The 11,309-nt window shown below is 40.9% G+C and overlaps 1 non-coding gene across 1 annotated transcript; it reads right to left on the minus strand.

Moving 5' to 3' along the window:
* Positions 1–2,931: 2,931 nt before the first annotated feature.
* LOC112753719 (small nucleolar RNA R71) lies at positions 2,932–3,039 on the minus strand. The gene has a single exon (XR_003178090.1). It is a non-coding gene; the product is annotated as a small nucleolar RNA R71 (small nucleolar RNA).
* Between the last annotated feature and the right edge of the window lie 8,270 nt (positions 3,040–11,309).

Here is an 11,309-nt window from a genome sequence, read left to right on the forward strand (position 1 = left end):
GAAAGGACTCTGACGAGGAAGCTAAGGGAAGCTAAAGCACAACTCTCTGGAGAAAATCTGACAGAAATTTTCAAAAAAGAAGGAGACATGGCCCAAAATAATAACAATGCAAAGAAGATGCTTGGTGACTTCACTTCACCAAATTCCAATTTACATGGAAGAAGCATCTCAATCCCTGCCATTGGAGCAAACAACTTTGAGCTGAAACCTCAATTAGTTTCTCTGATGCATGATGCACGGAAAACTTGTCTCATAACAAATTTCCTTCGGCAAGTGTACCGAATTTGTCGTCAAGTAAAAACTCACAATAGAGTGAGGTCGAATCCCACAAGGATTGATTGATCAAGCAACTTTAATTAGAGGAATGTTCTAGTTGAGCGAATCCAGTATTTGAGTTTAGAATTGCAGAAAATAAAATGGCGGGAAGGTAAATGACTGAAAAAGTAAATGCTAGAATTAAAGAACTGAAAGTAAATGACTGAAAGTAAATTGCAGAATTGTAAATGGGAATGGGGGAATTGCTCATATAAGTAAGTAACAGAAATTAAAGAGAATGGGTAAGATCAGAAATGGGGGGTTCATTGGGCTTAGGAGATGTTGCATTCTCCGGATCAATTTTATTTTCATCTCTTCCTCAATCAATACACTCATTGATCTCCTTGGCAATCTTAAGTGATTGAATTACAATTTCTTGTAATTCAATCTCTCAAATCTTGATCAATAGCCAATTCCTTGGTCAATTGCTCATGAGAAGAGATGAAGTATGGTCACTGATTATACCACATGCATTTCCTAAATCAAGTGTTGAGAGGATTATAGTCACATATCTATCCAAACCCAATTTTGTCCAGCATGAGAAAGCATTTCTAGCATGATCTCTTCATTCCTCTTTCAAGGTTTAGAAGAGATTCAAGTATGAATAGCTTCTTTTCAAAGATAACTACCCAATTGGATGAAGATCGAAAGCTTTCAAGTAAAATCAAGAGAAAAGAGAGAAGAAGAATAGTGAAAACTACTATTGATCCATCAAATTACAACAGAGCTCCCTAACCTAATGAAAGGGGTTTAGTTGTTCATAGCAATGGAAAATGAAAACAAAGATGGAGAATACATGATGATACTAGAAGTGCAGAGAAAGTAAATACAGAGAGTAGTTCTATGCCCAGAGGCTCCCTATAATTTCCAACTCCGAAAATAATTCAAAGCTACTCCTATATATACTACTCTTCTGTTCTTCTAGTTGATTCTTCAAGTCTTAGGTATGGGCCTTTGGATCTTGATTTTGAAGCAGTTTTCTTCTTCATTGGGCTTAGCTTTACTTGCAGAGAGAAAGTGTGAAGTGGGCAGAGACTTTTAGCTCAGGAAGTTAGTGGAGTTAACGTTCAGTGAAAATGTGGGTTCGAGGACGTTAGTGACAATCACCTTTTTCACTAACGTTCCTTACCAAAGTTAAGAGCCACGTTAACTTCAACGTTAGTGGCACAAACGTTGCCACTAACGTTTCCACTATGTCCTTCGCACACGTTATTGGGACTCAACTTTCCCAGTAACGTTGAGAAGTCTCCCCCTTCCCTACGTTAGAGTCCACGTTAATTTAGTTAACGTGGCTCTTGTAACGTAGGCTTGCCAACCTTCGAGAACATTAGTGACACTTAACATTGTCACTAACGTTCCAATGTGCCCCTTAGCTCCCACGTTAGAGTCCACGTTAACTAGGTTAACGTGGCTTTTAACGTGGCTGTGCTAGCCATCTCCAACGTTAGTGACAATGTTGAATGTTCACTAACGTTGGCTCATCGTCCTTCTCCTCACGTTAACTTCCACATTAACTAAGTTAACGTGGGAGTTAACGTGGCTCATTGTGGCTTGTTTTGGCTCCTTCCAACGTTAGTGACAATGTTTGGTGTCACTAACGTTGTCGACAACCTTTCTTCTTCATGTTAACTAGGTTAACGTGGGAGTTAACGTGGCTTCTTGGGGATAGTGTGTGTTCATCCCAACGTTAGTGACAATGTTTGGTGTCACTAACGTTGTCGACCACCTAGTTTCTTCACGTTAGCTTCCACGTTAACTAAGTTAACGTGGGAGTTAACGTGGCTTCTTGTGACTTGTCCAACGTTAGTGAGAAAGTTGAATGACACTAACGTTGGCTTCCCCTTTTCTTCTTAACGTTAGAGGCCACGTTAACTAAGTTAACGTGGCAACTAACATGGCCACTTATGAGCTTGGTCCAACGTTAGTGATAATATTAAGTGTCACTAACGTTGGCTCCATTTCTTTTCTTCCATGTTAGAGTTCACGTTAGCTTAGTTAACGTGACTCTTAACGTGGGCAATGATGGCTTCTAATGCAAGTTACTCCCATTCCATGTTAGTGTCAACGTTAGTGTAACTAACGTAGCTACTAATGTGGTTCTTCTTTGCTTCCTTTGTCCTGAAATCAAGCAATAAAGTGCATCAAAGTTCTAGTCCAAGTCATGGGAAATACAACATCTAATTTGTCATTAAATTCATGCAAAATCCTCATGAAATCGTATAAAGTGCACAATGTATGCCTGAATCAAGATGTAAATGAATATCTACCCAAAACTTGCTTATTTCCTAAGGAAATGCATGAAACTACCCTAAAAACAGTAGAGAAAAGGTCAGTGCAACTGGCCAAAATGCCCTGGCATCAATGCAACAGAACTGCAAGTTTTATGGACTTTCATCAGAAGATCCTTTTCAGTTCTTAACTGAATTCTTGCAAATCTGTGATACTATTAAGACCAATAGGGATGATCCCGAGGTCTACAGGCTCATGCTTTTCCCGTTTGCTGTAAGAGACAGAGCTAGAATATGGTTGGACTCTCAACCTAAGGATAGCCTGAACTCTTGGGATAAGCTGATCACAGCTTTCTTAGCCAAGTTCTTTCCTCCTCAAAAGCTTAGCAAGCTTAGAGTGAATGTTCAAACCTTCAGACAGAAAGAAGGTGAATCCCTCTATGAAGCTTGGGAGAGATACAAGGAACTGACCAAAAAGTGTCCTTCTGACATGCTTTCAGAATGGACCATCCTGGATATATTCTATGATGGTCTGTCTGAATTATCTAAAATGTCATTGGACCATTCTGCAGGTGGATCTATTCACCTAAAGAAAACGCCTGCAGAAGCTCAAGAACTCATTGACATGGTTGCTAATAACCAGTTCATGTACACTTCTGAGAGGAATCCTGTAAGTAATGGGACGCCTCAAAGGAAGGGAGTTCTTGAAATTGATAATCTGAATGCCATATTGGCTCAGAACAAAATATTGACTCAACAAGTTAATATGATCTCTCAGAGTCTGAATGGATTGAAGGAATCATCCAACAGTACTAAAGAGGCATCTTCTGAATAAGAAACTTATGATCATGAGAACCCTGCAATAGCAGAGGTGAATTACATGGGTGAACCATATGGAAACACCTATAATCCCTCATGGAGAAATCATCCAAATTTCTCATGGAAGGATCAACAAAAGCCTCAACAAGGCTTTAATAATGGTGGAAGAAACAGGTTTAGCAATAGCAAACCTTTTCCATCATCCACTCAGTAACAGACAGAGAATTCTGAGCAGAACCCATCTAGCTTAGCAAATATAGTCTCTGATCTATCTAAGGCTACTGTGAGTTTCATGAATGAAACAAGGTCCTCCATTAGGAATTTGGAGGCACAAGTGGGCCAGCTGAGTAAAAGAGCCACTGAAACTCCTTCTAGTACTCTCCCAAGCAATACAGAAGAAAATCCAAAGAGAGAGTGCAAGGCCATTGATTTGACCATCATGGCCAAACCTACAAGGGAGGAGGAGGCCGTGAATCCTAGTGAGGAAGACCTCCTGGGACGTTCAGTGACCAATAAGGAGTATCCCTTTGAGGAACCAAAGGAATCTGAGGCTCATCTAGAGACCATAGAGATTCCATTGAACCTCCTTCTGCCCTTCATGAGCTCTGATGAGTATTCTTCCTCTGAAGAGGATGAAGACATTACTGAAGATCAAGTTGCTAAATACCTTGGTGTAATCATGAAGCTAAATGCCAAGCTATTTGGTAATGAGACTTGGGAAGATGAACCTCCCTTGCTCACCAATGAACTAAATGCATTGGATAGGTAGAAATTGCCTCAAAAGAAACAGGATCCTGGCAAATTCTTAATACCCTGTACCATAGGCACCATGACCTTTGAGAAGACTCTGTGTGACCTAGGGTCAGGAATAAACTTAATGCCACTCTCTGTAATGGAGAAACTTGGGATCTTTGAGGTGTAAGCTGCCAGAATCTCATTAGAGATGGCAGACAACTCAAGAAAATAGGCTTATGGACAAGTAGAGGACGTGTTAGTAAAGGTTGAAGGCCTTTACATCCCTGCTGATTTCATAATCCTAGACACTGGAAAGGATGAGGATGAATCCATCATCCTTGGAAGACCCTTCCTAGCCACAGCAAGAGCTGTGATTGATGTGGACAGAGGAGAGTTGGTCCTCCAACTGAATGAGGACAACCTTGTGTTTGAAACTCAAGGATTTCCTTCTGTAACCATGGAGAGGAAGCATGAAAAGCTTCTCTCACTATAGAGTCAACCAAAGCCCCCACAGTCAAACTCTAAGTTTGGTGTTGAACCCCCACATTCAAACTCTAAGTTTGGTGTTAGGAGGTTCCAACCTTGCTCTGATTATCTGTGAGGCTCCATGAGAGTTCACTGTCAAGCTATTGACATTAAAGAAGCCCTTGTTGGGAGGCAACCCAATGTTATTTAATCATATTATTTTATTTTCTTTTGTTATTTCATGTTTTATTAGGTTGATGATCATGTGAAGTCACAAAAACTACTGAAAAATAAAAAACAGAATGAAAAACAGCATTGAAAATAGCACACCGTGGAGGAGAGCAGTCTGGCGTTTAAACGCCAGAAACAAGCATCTGTCTGGCGTTTAACGCCAGAAATAGGCACCAAGCTGGTGTTTAACGCCAGAAACAAGCATCTGCCTAGCGTTAAACGCCAGAAATAGGCTACATTTGGGCGTTTAATGCCAGAAACAAGCAGCAGTCTAGCGTTAAATGCCAGGATTGCACAGCAAGGGCGTTTTACACGCCTAATTGGAGCAGAGATGTTAAGTCCTTGACCCCACTTGATCTGTGGATCCCTCAGGATCTGTGGACCCCACAGGATCCCTACCTTTTCTTCTCTCCTCTTCACACCCTTTCATAACTCTCTTCCCTAAATACCCTTCACCAATCACCTCAATCACTCTTTCCCATCACCCCCTCACCACTCACATCCATCTTCTCTTACCCATAAACCCCACCTACCTTCAAAATTCAAACTATTTTCCCTCCTAAACCCAACCCTAATGGCCGAACCCTAACCCTCCCCACACTCCTATATAAACCCCTCATTCCTTCTTCATTTTCATACAACACAATCCTCTCTTCTTCCCTTTGGCCGAATACACCCCTCTCTCCCTCTCCTCCATTTCTCTTCTTCTTCTCCTTCTTTCTTTCTTCTTTTGCTCGGGGACGAGCAAACATTTTAAGTTTGGTGTGGTAAAAGCATAGCTTTTTGTTTTTCCATAACCATTAATGGCACCTAAGGCCAGATAAACCTCAAGAAAGAGGAAAGCAAAGGCAATTGCTTCCACCTCTGAGTCATGAGAGATGGAGAGATTCATCTCAAAGGTCCATCAAGACCACTTCTATGAAGTTGTGGCCAAAAAGAAAGTGATCTCTGAGGTTCCTTTCAAGCTCAAAAAGAATGAGTATCCGGAGATCCGACATGAGATCCAAAGAAGAGGTTGGGAAGTTCTCACCAACCCCATTCAACAAGTCGAGATCTTAATGGTTCAAGAGTTCTATGCAAACGCCTGGATCACTAGGAACCATGATCAAAGTGTGAACCCGAATCCAAAGCATTGGCTCACCATGGTTCGGGGGAAATACTTAGATTTCAGTCTGAAAAATTTAAGGCTGGCGTTCAACTTGCCAATGATGGAAGAAAATGCATGCCCCTACACTAGAAGGGTCAACTTTGATCAAAGGTTGGACCAAAGTCCTCATGGACATATGTGTAGAAGGAGCTCAATGGAAAATTGACTCAAGAGGTAATCCGGTTCAATTGAGAAGACTGGACCTTAAGCCTGTAGCTAGAGGATGGTTGGAGTTTATTCAACGCTCAATCATTTCTACTAGCAACCGGTCTGAAGTTACTATAGATCGGGCCATCATGATCCATAGTATCATGATTAGGGAGGAAGTGGAGGTTCATGAGATTATACCTCAAGAACTCTACAAGGTAGCTGACAAGTCCTCTACTTTGGCAAGGTTAGCCTTTCCTCACCTCATTTGCCACCTCTGTAATTCGGCTGGAGTTGACATAGAGGGAGACATCCTCATTGAAGAGGACAAGCCCATCACTAAGAAAAGGATGGAACAAGCAAGAGATCATGGACCTCAACATGAGGATGAGGAAATTCCTCACCATGAAATTCCTGAGATGGCTCAGGGGATGCACTATCCTCCACAAAACTATTGGGAGCAAATCAACACCTCCCTAGGAGAATTAAGTTCTAACATGGGACAACTAAGGGTGGAGCATCAAGAGCACTCCATCATCCTTCATGAGATTAGAGAAAACCAAAGAGCTATAAGGGAGGAGCAACAAAGGCAAGGAAGAGACATAGAGGAGCTCAAAAGCACCATTGGTTCTTCAAGAAGAGGAAGACGCCACCCTCACTAAGGTGGACTCATTCCTTAATTTCTTTGTCTATTTATTTTACTGTTTTTTTTTACTATGCTTTATGTTTTATTTATGTTTAGACAGTGCCACAATATGTCTCTCCTCTCAGTTTCAGGGACACACCTCCTAATCATCCCATCTGGACATCTTTTAAACAAAAATGGTTCATCCCACAAAAACTTCCTTGCTTCATTGAGTAGCTTTTTCACTTGTTGCTTGGAAAATTTTTGAGGTACCTTCCTTCCCACCTTGTAGTTTGTTATGTCAGCAAACCAAGGTGCTTGCTGAACTTGGAAAAGGTGCTCATCAGGGAATTTTTCATACACTTGCTGTGGTATATCTTGATTGGCTTCTTGTGGCACTCTTGATAAATGATATGCTACTTGATTCTCACTCCCCTTCCTATCTCTCACTTCAATGTCGAATTCTTGTAGCAGCAGCACCCACCTAATAAGCCTTGGCTTTGAATCCTGTTTAGACATTAGATACTTGAGAGCAGCATGGTCAGTATATACTATAACCTTTGAACCAATCAAATATTGTCTAAACTTATCAAATGCATATACAATTGCCGAAAGCTCTTTCTTAGTGGTGGTATAATTTTTCTATGTTTCATTTAACACCTTGCTAGCATAATATATGACATGGTGCAGCTTGTCTTTCTTTTGCCCCAACACAGCACCAATTGCAAAGTCACTTGCATCACACATAAGTTCAAAAGGTAGTTTCCAATTAGGGGGTGTGATAATTGGTGCTGTATTGAGTTTTCTCTTTAAAGTTTGAAAGGCATGCTTGCAACTGTCATAAAAAATAAAAGGGCTATCAATCATTAGCAAATTGCTCAATGGTTTTGGTATTTTTGAAAAATCTTTGATGGACCTCCTGTAAAAGCCAGCATGCCCTAGAAAACTCCTTACTGTTTTCACATTAATAGGTATAGGAAGCTTTTCAATGATTTCTATTTTAGCTTTATCAACTTCTATACCTTTGCTTGACACTTTATGCCCAAGAACTATCCCTTCGGGAACCATGAAATGGCATTTCTCCCAATTCAATACCAGGTTAGTTTCTTGGCATCTTTTCAAAATAAGAGTTAAATGATGCAAGCAAGTGTCAAATGAATTGCCAAAGACAGAAAAATCATCCATGAATACTTCTAAAAATTTTTCCACCATATCAGAGAAAATGGAAAGCATACACCTTTAAAAGGTGGCTGGGGCATTGCATAGCCCAAATGGCATTCTCCTATAAAAGAAATCTCCAAATGGACATGTGAAGGAAGTATTTTCTTGATCCTTGGGGTCTACCACTATTTGATTGTACCTAGAGTACCAATCCAAGAAGCAGTAATATGCATGGCCAGCCAATCTTTCCAGCATCTGGTCAATGAATGTGAGAGAAAAGCGATCTTTCCTTGTATCATCATTCAACCTTCTATAATCTATGCATATCCTCCATCCAGTCACTGTCCTGGTGGGGATCAACTCATTCTTCTCATTGGTGATGACTGTCATTCCTCTCTTTTTTGGTACAACTTGAACCGGACTCACCCATGAGCTGTCAGAGATTGGAAAGATTATCCCAGCATTCCATAGCTTCATGACTTCTTTTTGAACCACTTCCTGCATGGCTGGGTTGAGCCTTCTTTGGGGTTGAACTACAGGTTTTGACTCTTCCTCCAATAGAATTTTATGCATGCAAATGGCAGGGCTGATGCCTTTGATATCCTCAATTGTCCAACCCAGGGCTGTCTTGTGAGCTTTTAACACTTCAATCAACTTTTTTTCTTCTTCCATGTCCAAGGAGGAGTTTATGATCACCGGCAGGGCCTCTGCTTCTCCAAGGAACACGTATTTGAGGTGAGGGGGAAGAGGCTTGAACTCCTATTTTTCCTTCTCCTTTTCATTGTCTTCAATGGAGATCTCTACCACTTCCTCTCCTTGTTCCTCTTGGTTGTCATCTTCCAGTAACTCCTCCTCCACTTCTTCTTCCTGTTGCTCATGACAATTTGCTTATAACATTTCTCCTACCAGACTTTCTATCATATCTACCTTCATGTAGTTCTCTTGCTCAGGGGGATGTTGCATTGATTTGAAAACATTGATAACCATTTGCTCATTGTGCACCCTGAATATCATTTCTCCCTTTACTACATCGATAATGGCTCTTGTTGTAGCTAGAAATGGTCTTCCCAGGATAATTGAGTTGTTTTCTTCCTCTTCTGTGTCCAGGATCACAAAGTCTGCAGGGAAGATAAACTCTCCAACCTTCACTAATAGATTTTCCACAACTCCATTGGGTGTCTTGATTGATCTATCAGCCATCACCAATGATATCCTGGTAGGTTTGACTTCTTCTATGGTAAGTTTTCTCATCATTGAGAGGGGCATCAAGTTGATACTAGCACCTAGGTCACAGAGAGCTTTCAATAATGTCATCTTGCCTATGGTGCATGAAATCACAAAGCTCCCTGGATCTTTGAGCTTTGGTGGGATACCTCTTTTTGTTGATAAGCTCTTTCAAGAACTTTGCATATAGAGGCATCTGCTCTAATGCCTCAGCAAGTGGGATATTAATCTCCAGCTTCTTAAAGACCTCAAGGAACTTGGGAAATTGTTGATCCTTGATTTCTTTATGTAGCCTTTGAGGATATGGCAGAGGAGGTGTGTAAGTCTTCTCCACTTGCTTCTTACCTTGAGATGGTTCCTCTAGTACTTGCTTCCCTTTCCTTGAATCTTGTGACTGGTCATCCTTCTCTTTAAGCTTCTCTTAAGCTTGCTTGCTTGCTGTCACCTCTTCTTCGTTGCTGACTTTCTCTTTCTTAGTTGGCCTCTTGTCATTCTCCATAGGCTTCTTGTTGGCTTCTTTGTTATTCACCAAGGTTCTTCCACTCCTCAGTTGGATGGTTTTGCATTCTTCTTTAGGATTGAAATGGTATCACTTGGGAGTGAACTTGTTGGCTTTTCAATCACTACTTGCTTGGACAATTGCCCAATCTGCCTTTCTAAGTTTCTCAATGAGGCTTCATGAATCTTGCTTATTAGTTCCTAATGCTTCATCATTTTTTCCATCAATATCTCCAAGTTAGAGATCCTTTGAGTGTCTTTTGGTTGTGAGATGTTGAAGGTGGATAATAAGGGTTCTGGTTAGTGGCTGGGTTATTGGATGGATAGTGGTTGGAATTGGGGTAGTTGTTTTGGGGTTTTCTATATGGATTGTGGTTAGTGTTTTGCTGGTTGCTGTGGTTTGTGTAAGTTGTGTTTCTTGAGTTGTTTTGGTTTAAATTTTTTCTGCCAAGACTGTTGGCTTTGATTGTGGTTATCTTCCCATCTGAGATTTGGATGGTTCTTCCAGGATAGATTGTAGGTGTCACCATAAACTTCATTTTGGCCTAAGCCTTGGTTGTGCACATATTGAATTTGTTCCTACTGCTGATCTTCTTGATTTTCTTCATTTTGCCCCCATGTGGGTGATGGTTGGCTTGTATTCACTACTACAACTTGGAGGCTATCAATCCTCTTAGCCCTTTGCTTAAATTGTTGCTGGATTTGCTGCTGCATTACCTTATTTTGAGCTAAGATGGTGTCCACACCTTCCAACTCCAAGACTCCTTTCCTTTGGGCTGGTTGGCGTTGCCTTTGATGAGCAAAAAACTATTGATTATTTGCCATTATATCAATGAGGTTTTGGGCTTCCTCTGCTGTCTTCATCAGTTGCAAAGAACCTCCTGCTGAATGGTCTAGTACTTCTTGAGCTTTCAGAATCAATCCTTCATAGAAGTTCTGAAGGATGTCTCATTCATTGAACATTTCGGGGGGACATTTTCTAATCAGGGTCTTGTATCTCTCTCATGCCTCATAGAGAGATTCTGCATCTATTTGTGTGAAGATTTGCACCTCTGTCTTCAATCTAATAATCCTTTGAGGTGGGTAGAACTTGGCTAGGAATTTATTCACTAGATCCTCCCAGCTAGTGATGCTTCCTTGTGGGAAGGCTTCAAGCCACTAAGCAGCCTTGTTCCTCAATGAAAATGGAAACAGCAACAATTTGTATATGTCTGGATGCACACCATTGGATTTCACTGTGTCACAGATCCTCAAGAAGGTAGATAAATGCTGGTTTGGATCCTCTAGTGGGCTTCCTCCATAGGAGCAATTGTTCTGTACCAAAGTGATGAGTTGGGGATTCAATTCAAAGTTATTTGTATTGATATTTGGGGTAAGGATGCTACTCCCACAATGCCTTGGATTAGCAAATGTATATGAAGCTAAACTCTCCTCTGGGGCTGACCATTGTTGTTGGCCACTCCCACTGCTAGATTTGTTGAATTTTTCTCCATTTCCTGGTATTCTTCCTCTGATTCCTCTTCTCCAACAATTCCTTTCCCTCTTGTTTCTATTATTATCCTTCGAAGAGTTCTTTCATCTGTCTCACACAAGGTAAGGATCTCTCTCCTTACCTCTGTCATACAAAACAACAAGAAACACACACAAAACCAGAAAACAAGAGTGATTCACTCTACTCCTAGAGTGAGGTTAAGGTTAGTTTAAACAAAAATTC

This window comes from Arachis hypogaea, chromosome 15, assembly GCF_003086295.3.
Source record: "Arachis hypogaea cultivar Tifrunner chromosome 15, arahy.Tifrunner.gnm2.J5K5, whole genome shotgun sequence".
Taxonomy (NCBI): Eukaryota; Viridiplantae; Streptophyta; class Magnoliopsida; order Fabales; family Fabaceae; genus Arachis; species Arachis hypogaea.